General features: G+C 39.4%; 1 protein-coding gene and 1 long non-coding RNA gene across 2 annotated transcripts in view; one reads left to right on the forward strand and one right to left on the reverse strand.

Moving 5' to 3' along the window:
• Window positions 1-12,238, forward strand: part of LOC143216932 (uncharacterized) — a 112,284-nt gene extending 100,046 nt beyond the window's left edge. Inside the window, exons 9-11 of the long non-coding RNA XR_013010680.1 lie at window positions 7,472-9,048; window positions 9,196-9,268; window positions 10,177-12,238. This is a non-coding gene — a long non-coding RNA (uncharacterized LOC143216932). The remainder of the gene's footprint in view (window positions 1-7,471; window positions 9,049-9,195; window positions 9,269-10,176) is intronic.
• The window catches only part of Tmtc2 (Transmembrane O-mannosyltransferase targeting cadherins 2), a 547,199-nt gene that overhangs the window by 390,475 nt on the left and 144,463 nt on the right, over window positions 1-12,261 (reverse strand). The window lies entirely within an intron of this gene.

Here is a 12,261-nt window from a genome sequence, read left to right on the forward strand (position 1 = left end):
CAGTTCCAAGGTGATCCCGCCAGTGGTGGGGATAAAACCTTGACAGTTACGATAGAGACCTCTGCAACAGTTACGGAGATAATTCTGTATGCACACTACTCTGCAAAAGAAAGAAGCGCCCGGCCATATCTAATAGAAAAGCGTAAAAAATCGAAGAAGAACACAGTAAGTTTTAAAAAAGGATTGCGCTGTTTAATTGAATAGTTCTGAGAATGTGTTATCGCGGATTATCTAATACTTTAAATGCAATAAATCAATCATTGTACAATACAATTCCTACATGAAGATATTGTTTGTCATTATATCCTGTAATTATACTGCGAATCTTTATGTATTTATGCGAAAATTGGTTGGGTGAAATATAAAACAGTAAAAGATTTTAAAAATTCAAGAATGTTGCATGTTGCTTTTAATATAAAAAAAAACCGTTAGGGGATGAAAAGATCTTTAAAAAGATTTTAATAATTCAAGAATGTTGCATGTTGCTTTTAATATAAAAAAAAACCGTTAGGGGATGAAAAGATCTTTAAAAAGATTTTAATAATTCAAGAATGTTGCATGTTGCTTTTGATATAAAAAAAAAATCGTTAGGGGATGAAATTATTTATTATGTTATTCCTGCTGTCCACAATTAATGCAGAACATTTTTATTTTGCATAAAGATCCGCAGTCTACTTACAATTATACTGGGTGCTTCTTTCTTTTACACAGTAAGTGTATATTAAAAAACACGTACCAGCTCTCCCCCTCTTCCACTCTCACTAACGGCTAATTTCAGCCTGAAACTGACTATCATAGCCTTATTTTGATAACTCAGTAGTGTGGAAAGACCGTGGAAGGGAACGAAAAGCAGGGATCGCAGGAATGGCGTCGAGACGACGAGCCATCAGCTGATCTGGAGATGGGTTCGCGGCCGTGGACCAAGTGGCGGGACCAATTAACGGTTGTTAGAGTTGCAAATAAGTACGGAGCGGTTCGCACGAACCTCGGTAATACTATACAACGGGTCGGAGTTGCTCGCCGTTTGTTCGAGAGTAAACGGGTAACGGGTAGCGTAAGGTAAGGAGAGACGGTGCCTTCTCCTCGGCCGGTAACTGACTGGGGCACGCGAAACATATTTCACTCTCTAATGGCCGACTTAGCATAATGTATGCCTCCAACAGAGCCTCTAGACCGGCTCGAACCCCTGCCCCTGGCATTACACCTCTCCCCGCCATCCTGGCTGGCACCCCCCCGTGTCCGCCACCTCTCGTTTCCTGTCAAAATAGGCATCTGTTACTGAGTTATCGTCTTGGCTCCTTTTATCGGTTTTCAGGAAACTAGTATCTCAAAGATTATTCCGTATCCGCCGACTCCCACTGACCTCTATTCCATTCTATTACGCTCCATCCCGCCGATCTTCATTTCACGCTGCCGCATTCAAGAATATCATACTATTTCTTACGGAAGAATGTAATTCGATAATCGAAATATCGATTAGAGCATTCGCGAATATACGATTCCATTAAAAGAACGCGTGTCACCTTCATGTGACCTCTACACGTATCACCTTCGCAATTATTATTACGAAAAAGGGGGCTGCTCTTTATAAATTATGACGTGTTTGGTACAGCGACTCCCACTAATATTCGGACACTCTTAAAAAGACCATAACTTTTTAAATATTGGAATATACGATTTGAAATTTTTGGAGATGTTAGAATAATCGGCTTGCCACACAACGTGACAAAGATTTTTGATAAAAACTGCGAATTGTCGGAATTGCAGAGAAAATACTATTTATTACAAGTTCGTAATAAAAAAGTATTTAATAAAGCAGTCTGTTGTGCATAGAAATGCACAATTTCAATCATGAATAAGCAGAATTGATGTTCCTATCCGAAGCAAAGTTCAATGAAATTTGATTGTTATTGATAACTCATGAGGCAATTTTGTTTATGGTATGTGTATGGTAAAAATGATTATGTCAAATACAAAACTAAACACACATTAGACGAATCTAAAGATATTCCGATATCATTTCCGGCGTTTAACACGATTCGAAAAGTATATATTATACATTTTCATTTAACTCGAGTTTCGTACAATTGACTTATACAATTTTTATTTTGCATAAAGATCCTCAGGTTCTTTTTCAGATCCAGGAGGTTGTCAAAATTATTGGTCCTCCCTGTAAAAACCCAACCCAGATTTCCCGTACCTATCGTGGTTCTGCGGAAGTTTACAAACGTTAATCCCACAGTTTTTCTTCACCTCGAAGACATTTCATTGGAATCACCAGTACCGCCGAGATTCCTCCGCCACTCTGGTTCGACAGAAGAATGTGCGTTCGCGTTCGCACTAAATAAGGATCCCGTTATGACGTTTAAGGAACGTGCGCGCGAAATCGATACGGTTCCGGGGGAAATCACCGAGGAATTTCTTCCTGTTGGTTGATCCGGAATGGCGGAGTCGCTCGTCAGCGAGTAGAGTATCAAGGAAACCGGAGCAGTACGGCGTGCATCGGTGGATTAAAAATAGATTGATCGGGCGACCGATCGTTTCCTATCCGTCCGATTCGCTCGTAATAGGTCCGGAGGCACCACCGGTCAGATTCTGGATAACTATCGATTGCACTTAAAGTTTCAATATATTTACCCTCGGACGACGGACGTTTTTCGATAAGAAATAGAAATAACTATCTCACATTACACTGTCCAACAGCCAAAAAGTATTTCGATTCCCATTATGCGATTCTTATAGAGTTTTCCGCGCTGATTCCGCATCTGTTTTCCATTTTTTCCCTATACGTCCAGTTTTTGAGAAAATGGAATTTAAAAAAAAAAGACATATTTTTCAACTTTAAACAAATATTGTGATGTTATTATAAAAGATATTGAATTGTTCTTTACAGCAAAAGATTCCTTAGACTTTCCCGAATATAGTGATATCCAATATTAATACATTATGATTGTTTAAACATGTTTAAACAATGATTAAAGACGGAGAGACACCACTTTTGCATCAATTTTTGCGGATATTTTCGAATTTATCTCAAAAAATTAGGGTCCAGCGGAAAATCGAACTATACCACGCGATAGAGCAGACTTTTATCTTGAAAAACCCCCGTTTGAAATTTGCGACATCGACGTTTTTTTCGAACCAGAAAGCAAAATATCTTCGCGAAAGTCTTTTGCTGTAAAGAACAATTCAATATCTTTTATAATAACATCACAATATTTGTTTAAAGTTGAAAAATATGTCAAGCGGGAATCAGCGCGGAAAACTCTATAAGAATCGCATAGTGGGAATCGAAATAGTTTTAAAAAGTTGAAATTTGTTGGACAGTGTTATTTTATGAACATAACAGGAACATAACAGTCTATTCAAATTTTTGGACATTATTCCAATAATATTGGGCAGTGTAATAATTCCAGCGTTTTTTGAATTTTATTTTTTCCCGCAATTTTGTGTTTTGTTAGGTAAAGTATACGGGGTGTTCCAAAATTCCTTCAACAGCCGGAAATGGGAGGTTCCCGAGATCATTTAAAGTAATATTTTCCTTTGCAAAAATGTTATCCGCGGCTTTGTTCAGGAGTTATTAACGAAAAACCACGGACCAATCAGAGCGCGACCTAGACGTGAGTTGGCACAGTAGTCATGGCGCGCCAATTGTCTATTGGCCGACTGTGCCAACTCGCGTCTAGGTCGCGCTGTGATTGGTCCGTGGTTTTTCGTTAATAACTCCTAAACAAAGCCGCGTATAACATTTTCGCAAAGGAAAATATTGCTTCAAATGATCTCAGGAACCTCCCATTTCCGGCTGTTGAAGGAATTTTGGGACACCCTGTACACAGTGGCCCATAAAAGTGTTCGTACGCCATTTAAAACAGAATAACTTTTTCATAACTATACCAAACGACCTGATTTTTTATAATCAATTAAGCGACAAGGACAGACATACATAACATACCACTTCTCCAAAATTTGTTAACAACTAACAATTTAAGCATCAAACCTGCATAAAACTGAAATGAGAATGTAGCCAAGGCTTCATTCCTAAAGATCTAATCCTAATCCTACAAGTTCACCAATGAACTCTTTAAAGTTAGTAAATTAATTATGAAAATGTTACTTGTCAAACCATTCGAGGTTATTCGCGAAATTCCGTCACTTCCGTAACGCTCGACCTCGTCACTTCAGTTACACAAGAAAATTGTCTGCCCTCGGCAAAGCAGTTTCACTTCAGAACCCAAACGGAATCTAAATAAATGCAATTTTGTCATTAATATAAAAGGCAATGTGCATGCCAATTGCGTTTAGTGTTCGGTTCTACTGTTATTATAATTAACGGAACACTTGACTTAGAGCGAAGCGGTCTCCGTTCGGCGAATAAATATCGATGGATATTTATCTCGGAGAAACAGGGGCAATTAAAATAAATTCCTCAGTAATTTCAGCCGGGAGCAATCGATAGATTGTCCCGGGAGACGGAGCTTTCGTCTCCCGACAAGAGGCAAAAAACGATGGCGAGGCGAGGCGAAACGAGGCAAGGAAAGAAAGAGAAGCTTTGTTATTCGAGGGAACGTTGAAAGAGACTCGTATCTCCGTCTCCGTCGTTAATAAGGGATTCAAAGTAACCGCATCGCGTGGCTCGACGGAAGAAGTTCTGATTCGCGAAATCGCTTATACTTCCTCTCTCGAGAGTGAGAACCGGGGCTAACGAGAGTTCAACAAAACAATTAGGGAAAGAGAGAAGAGATAATTGCGATTCATGAGCGCGACGTCGCGACTGCGAAATTACGATGATTTTCTCCGTATTATTGAAATACGCCAGCCAGTCGAATTACTTTTCGAGGGTGGGAACGACAGAGCGAGGGAGAGGGAGAGAGAGAGAGAGAGAGAGAAGGGGAGGGGTGAATGGGGGTTACTCGGGGCTGCTAATAATAGCAGAAGGATCCGGAACGGTGGTTTGAGTTTGACTCGAGGAGCCGAAAGTGGAGAACGACGGGTAAGGCGAAAAGAAAACTGGCGGAAGAAAGAGAACGGTTTATTATCCGCAGGCAGACGTTCCGTACAAAGACAATGAGACATTATTAAACGAACCGCAGCGCATCCTGTTTAATGGAGGATAGAGATATCCTGGATCCGTCGGCGGAACCTGTCCACCGCAGGCGAATAGTTTCTATTCATCAAACTCTCAACACATTTTTCCCGGGTTTATTCTACGAGTTTGCTAACTAGCGGCTATTTACTTTCGACGGTATCTAAAAATTAATTACTTTGCCCCGTACTAATTCTCCGCGATTCTTTCGCAGAACATATGGGAAAAAGAGCTGGGGCTTTTGGAAATTACGCGAGTTACAAAGCTTTGAACGTGCGCGCGTGCGGGTTGGAAATTATCCTCCGGGAAAGAAGTTCAAAAAATATTTCCAGATGAATCCTGGTAATTGTAAATCCTATCCGCGGAGATTTGGCGTCTGTCGAACTGTTCGCCAGACTTTTCTGATGAAACCGCTGAAATAGTGCGAGGAGAAGTTGGATTCGTTCATTTGGACATTGATTTTCTGAAATCGTTTAAGGAAAGCTAAGTGGAAATCGTCACCTAGCGTTTGAACTTTCAATCAGGGATTTCAGCTTTTGTTAGATGAAGTTACGGGCGTAGTCTGACTGTGAGTTCTTATGCAAATTCGATATCCTTCTTCGTTTATTAACGATACATTAGATGTCATTTTTATTATAGTTCACCATGGTCTACGAAACAATTTATTAATGCACACTCACTTTAGCGTACTGAGTCCATCCCTGACGTTATGCTCGTATTGTTTTGAAACACCCTGTATATAGGAAATTTTTCGGGAATTGGATATTAATGTTCAAATACTTCTTGGACCATCACTGTAAACTCCTGATTAAAGCAGAAACATTTAATATTTCATAAAAGTGCTCAGAATACTTATGACCTTCGGATGACCTTGAAGCACGAAAGACTTCAATCAAATATTCACGAGATCATAATTAGCAATTGTGGTCTGGGTTAGGGTTACTTATTAATTACATTCGTCCTTCCTTCGCTTCGGTTCTTCAACTAATTTTCAGTATTTTAATGTAATGAATCCATCCTTGACGTTATGCCCATATGTTTTGAAACAGCCTCTATATAGGAAATTTTTCGAGAATTGGATATTAATGTTCAAATACTTCTTCGACCCCCACTGTAGACTTCTGATTAAAGCAGGAACGTTTTATATTTCATGAAAGTGCTTAGAATGCTCATGACCTTCGGATGACCTTGAAGCACGAAAAGACTTGAATAAAATATTCGCGAGACCATAATTAGCAATTGTGGTCTGGGTTAGGGTTACTTATTAATTACATTCGTCCTTCCTTCGCTTCGGTTCTTCAACTAATTTTCAGTATTTTAATGTAATGAATCCATCCTTGACGTTATGCCCATATGTTTTGAAACAGCCTCTATATAGGAAATTTTTCGAGAATTGGATATTAATGTTCAAATACTTCTTCGACCCCCACTGTAGACTTCTGATTAAAGCAGGAACGTTTTATATTTCATGAAAGTGCTTAGAATGCTCATGACCTTCGGATGACCTTGAAGCACGAAAAGACTTGAATAAAATATTCGCGAGACCATAACTACATACAAACTAAAGTTTTTCCAGCAACTTATATGCGAGCAGACGTGCTACCTCCGCTTCGGTTCTTTAATTAAGCTCCGCGGTCCGTTAGGATCTTAACACCGTAATGGCCGCAATAAAAATATTCGCCGCGGGAGAACTAATCCGAACTCGGGGGAGCATTCAAGTTATCGCGGATAAACGACGAACGAAATTAAATTTCGCGTGCAACTGCAGAAAAGTTTCTTTATTCGTTTCCAACGCCGCTGGCGTCTGGAAATTTTCGTGATGGTGGTGGTGGTCGTCGCTAGCTAACAGCGTGTTCGCGCCATCTTCTGATCCTGGGGCGACCAATCGGAGAATAAACGTACGGGGTTTTGCGGATCCACCGCCGTACGTCAATCAACGAGCATCTCCTCGCCTGCTCATTCACTCGATTAGGGTATCGAGCGGTCCTGTCGAGAATGCTCGCGATATCGTTAACCGGGAATCCTCGGCATGGCAGTCTCTTACGACTTGGCCGTCGAGTAGCTCTAGCCAGTCGACTGACTCAGATCCGGTATCCCTTCGCGAGCATTATCGACTCGCCTGGAATCCGACGCGGCGTATATACGCGCACGTCCGTCGCAATTAAGTGCAATCGACGGACCAACGGTTATCCAGAATCTGTCCTGGTGCCTCCGGATCTATTACCGGCGATTCGGACCAATAGGAAATGTTTCGATAGCTCAACATCACCTCTATTGCAGCCTGCTCTCTTTTATCTCATCGTGATACATGAAACTGCACTCACAGCAGACAAATGTGAAATACAATTATGTTCATCGAATAATAATAACTTTCAATAACTTTTACAGGTAGGAGCAATGACCTTGAGTTGAGACCATGTGTTGTGAAAAGGTCATCATTCTGGACAACTTTTCCCTGTGCATGTTGCGGCCGCTTGACCTTCGTTTTGGAGATATTACGAAGCACAGAGCTGCTAGTATGACTGTATAGCAAACCAGAGTTGCCAGATGAGGGGAGGGAGCACGATTTAAGGGGAACACGTTACCCTCTCTCGCTGCAAGCAATGGGATTAGTCGCAAGATATTGTGAAGCGTGGAGGAATGGCGTCATCGAAAGTGGAGTGGGGACGCAAGTCTCGATCTGGTGAAGTCTTTCAATTCTTCCTTTAGAGCTTAGAGCTTAGTACGAATCTAACTCACTCCGTGGGGTAACAATCCAGAAACGGGGTTCCTTACCGATTTGGATCAGCTTCAAATATGTTGTCTGATTTTGAACAATTTTTGTTCGATGATCGACTTTTGTTCCCGAAATATTTATTTAAAAAGCTGTTAGGCTTACTACTGATAACTCAGCAATTTTAAACGATTTTTTGTTAGGTCTGGGTTAGGTCGATTGGGGAGGGGTAAAGGAGGCGGGGCCAGTGTCGCTAGATGAGGGGAGGGAGCACGAATCGAGGGGAACATGTTATCATCTCTAGCTGTAAGCAACGGGATTAGTCACAAGACATCGTGAAACGTGGAGGAATGGCATCGTAGAAGGGGAAGGTGGAGTGGGGACACAAATCTCAATCTGGGGATATCTTTCAATTCTTCTTTTAAAGCTTAGGAGGGGTTTTACCCCTCTCCCTGTACCTTCTCTCCAAGAACCCAGGCCTAACCCAAACCTAACCAAAATTCATTCAGAAGCTGTACAAACCTAACTCACTCCGTGGGGTAACAATCTAGAAACGGGGTTCCTTACCGATTTGTTTGAGCTTCAAATATATTGTTCGGTGTCTGGTTTTGTACAACCTTTGTTCGATGATCGACTTTTGTTCCCGAAATATGTATTTAAAAAGCTGTTAGGCTTACTACTGACAACAGCCGCGATTTTAAACGATTTTTGGTTAAGTCTGGTTTAGGTTTATTGGGTAGGGGTGAAGGAGGCGGGGCCAGTGTCGCCAGATGAGGGGTGGGAGCACGAATCGAGGGGAAAAAGTTACCCTCTCTCTCTCTCTGCCAGTACCGGATTAGTCACGTGACATTGTCCACAGCTGAAGCGTGGGAAATAGTGTAGAAAGAAGGGGAAGGTAGAGTGGGGACACATGTCTTGATCTAGCGACTATGGCTCGAAATGATGTCCCTCAACTAGAATACGGTGAACACTAAAATCTTGAAATAACTCAATTTCGAGTACTTGAAGTCTCTGAAACTCCTTCGCGCACATAAAAAGTGTTTACGTCACAATATTTCCCCCTTATACCATGCAAGTTGTGTGTTTTTTTTAATTAGATTATTACATGTAATATATTTAGGGTGACAAAGTTGTTGCCCCACTCTGTATAAGAAATTGATGATTCTAGTTAGCTTTGCATTGAGACTAACAGAAAATATTATCAGAAAAAATTCAATCCGGTTGAATCATATCTCTACTTAGTATCTAGGAGGTAAGCTATATGAAGGGTACTTTGTATATACTAAATACTAGATAGTATATACCTTACCTTAGAATAAGAATAGAATAGAGTAACAATTAACATCGTCATAGGAAAAAGAAGTAATATTTTTCTTTTTTATTTTAATCACTTGACAAGGTTTTGAACTCTGGTCTTCCGCGTGAGAACTTGACACGCTACCATCACGCCACGCCAGCTCTTGGAAAAAGAGGTAATAAATTGTCGGTTTTAAAACATTTGCCATTTAATAATCATAATCGCAACTGTCTTGATCGGACCTCTAGAAAGTCAACCATGACTTCGTGCTGGATAAATATTTTTCAATGACATTTTTCAACGACATTTTTCAATGACATTTTCCAAAAACATTATCTAAATGTAGTCTCATAGTAATCGAGGTAAAATCTCTCGCAAAGACTCGTTTCCCCTTGACCGAGCATGAGCCCTTAATCGAGATAAACAGATTGCACCAAGAGTTCGCTTCTCGTCGAAGCAAGCCAAACTGTTGGACGTTTGATACTCGGCAGCGTTTAAGGACTCGCGAAGACAAGAGTGTCCGTACGTGACCGAACTTAATCTACTTCTGATTCTCGTTCGACTGCTTCCGTAAATACTTGACTCCCTTTTTTCGTCGGACGCGTATCGGATCGAAACGTGAGGCTCGGCCTCGCACGAAGACTACTGCCGCGCCGGTGTGCCTTTGCACACAGATTACCCGTTAATTACCGCGCAATTATTCCCCTATAATAACTCGCCGATGTAACGGGAGAAAGTTTCCGCGGAATTCTTAAGTCACCGACCGAGCACCGGCTTCAAACTGCGCCACGAACTTTAAATTTTTTAAGCCGTCGCGCGGCAAGTTATAAATCGCGTCTGAACGTGGCCGGTCTATACTACTTAAAATTGTATGGCGAACTGTTCGATATTGATATTGACGTGGACGACGCGCGACGGGCGCCTGTGATCGTTTCGTGACAGTAGCTGGATCCATTCGAATTCTAACACATCAATTTCCATTATAAAGCTGTCTCAGTTTAATAAATAAATGCGATTGTCTCCAGAACTATTTTATATTGTTATTTGAACAAGTGTTTCATGCGGAACTTTTTCTGTTTCCAGGGGGATGTAATCCAGCGCCGCCATTCTTTTGTAGACGTACGCGTGAAGGACACATGAAGGACGTCTCTATTTTTTAATAAGTGGGAAGGACACATAAAGGCCATCTTTATTCTTTTTTTTAAGTCTACACATGATGGTCATCCTTATTTCTTTTGTATATGTACGCATGAAGGACACGTGAAGGTCATCTTTATTTTTTTAAATAGATTCATGTAATTGTTTATACACTAGTCGATGCACGTGTCGGTATTTTAAATAGAAATGTATTAACTTATTGATGTCAAAAGAATATTACTTTGGGAAATATTTTAATCCTAATATTACAAATCCATATTATAGGGATATTATTATACAATAGGGATATTATATTATAGAAGTGTAAACTCGCGTAGTGTTCTATGACACATGGTATCTTTGTTTTTAGGATGCAAAGGATACTATTATAATATAATATCTACAACTTATATCTTGCAACTTTATATTTACAAAAAAATTTGAACGGTCGAACAGCAAATATTGGTAATTAGTAGACACCGGATTTTTATGCAAAATAAAAAGTTTGTGCATCATTTGCAAGATGCAGGAGCTAAATATAAATTGATATCCTTCATTAATAATTCTGATGTGATGAAAATAATATATTAATAGTCTTAGTCTTTTTTAATATTTTCACTGTTTTAAATCGCACTTGCTCATTTTTGTTATAAATCCATCAAATCTGGAGTTTAATAATTAGACTAATTTAATGATTTTAATAGAGGAGATATCATATATCGACATCTTCAATTTTGAAAATTTTTCAACAATCTCGAATTCCATCAACTCAATTTTCCTATAAATGCATAAAGTTCCGCAGGCTATTGATAATTAGCGAAAATGTAGGATAACGACTTGTTTTTAACTGCAGCTGTTGAGAGTATTGGTATTTTGCTCGGAACGTGCAAACAATTGCAACTTGACAGATAGCTTGTTTTGCATTCGTGCGCGGACCCAACGAGCGACTGTAATCTACAACGTTGCATCAATGTTGGAAACATGTCAGGGGACTCTTACACGAATTCACAATGAGAGAAAAGAGGCAACATGAAGCGTGAAAAAAATATCCTTGCAGGCAAACAGTAAAACTTCTGTAACCTCAATGAGGCTCGCAAATTCGCGTACTAAAACATGCGTGTGCTTAAAACGTGTGCAACCAGAAATAAATTTTCAAGCTTTAAGTTTAATGTTAATTTAACGACTGCTAAAAATACTCGCGTGCTCTATCTCAACACCGACGGATCCCAGTTGCGCGCATCATGAACCTCGCAGTATAAAAATCTCAGTGCCTAACATTATACAAAAAGGAGGGGTTGTAAAAAATAATTAGACTTTTGGTGTCACAAACTTTTATTAAATACGAATGTGAGAAAACATGTTCAAAGTTAGGATACTTTTAGGACTAAACGATTTTAAATTATGTATAACAATTATTAAAATTATTGTTTAAATTGTTAGTTAAATTTTTATTTGTAGCCATGAACAGTCATCATTAAAGGATAACAGGAACGTTTTAAAGAAATTTATATTATTAATACAGAAGACAATATAAATAGTATAATTATCAATTTGCATACACATCTGCAGTCTCCTGAGATTATTAAATATAAATGTTAATACAGTATTCAACTTTAAACGTTGAAAATGTGAATAAATGTTTGTTTTTAATAATCATGGAAACTGTCACTGTTTGCTTATTAAATGTTCTAGATGACAGCCTTCGAAAACAATTTATACTTCAGTATGGAATGTTATTGTTTCATTCTGTGGGATTCAGTGATTACAGTAAGCAAACAGCCATACAGTAAGCAAACACAAATATTATTATACAGTTATGTCAATAGTAAACATCAGGTATCAACATCATTAATAACGTCAGAACAAACTTTCTAGAGACTGTAGTCACTTATACAAATATTTTATTTTTTATTTTAATCCATTATTCTGAAGGCCTGTGACGTGCTATTACAGTTTACATGCTAGTTTTGGGCGCCTGACCAATGCTCGATGTTTCTACTTGGCACGAGCTTTGCTGACAGTGAGGCATTT

The sequence above is a fragment of the Lasioglossum baleicum genome, chromosome 16 (genome assembly GCF_051020765.1).
Source record: "Lasioglossum baleicum chromosome 16, iyLasBale1, whole genome shotgun sequence".
NCBI lineage: Eukaryota > Metazoa > Arthropoda > Insecta > Hymenoptera > Halictidae > Lasioglossum > Lasioglossum baleicum.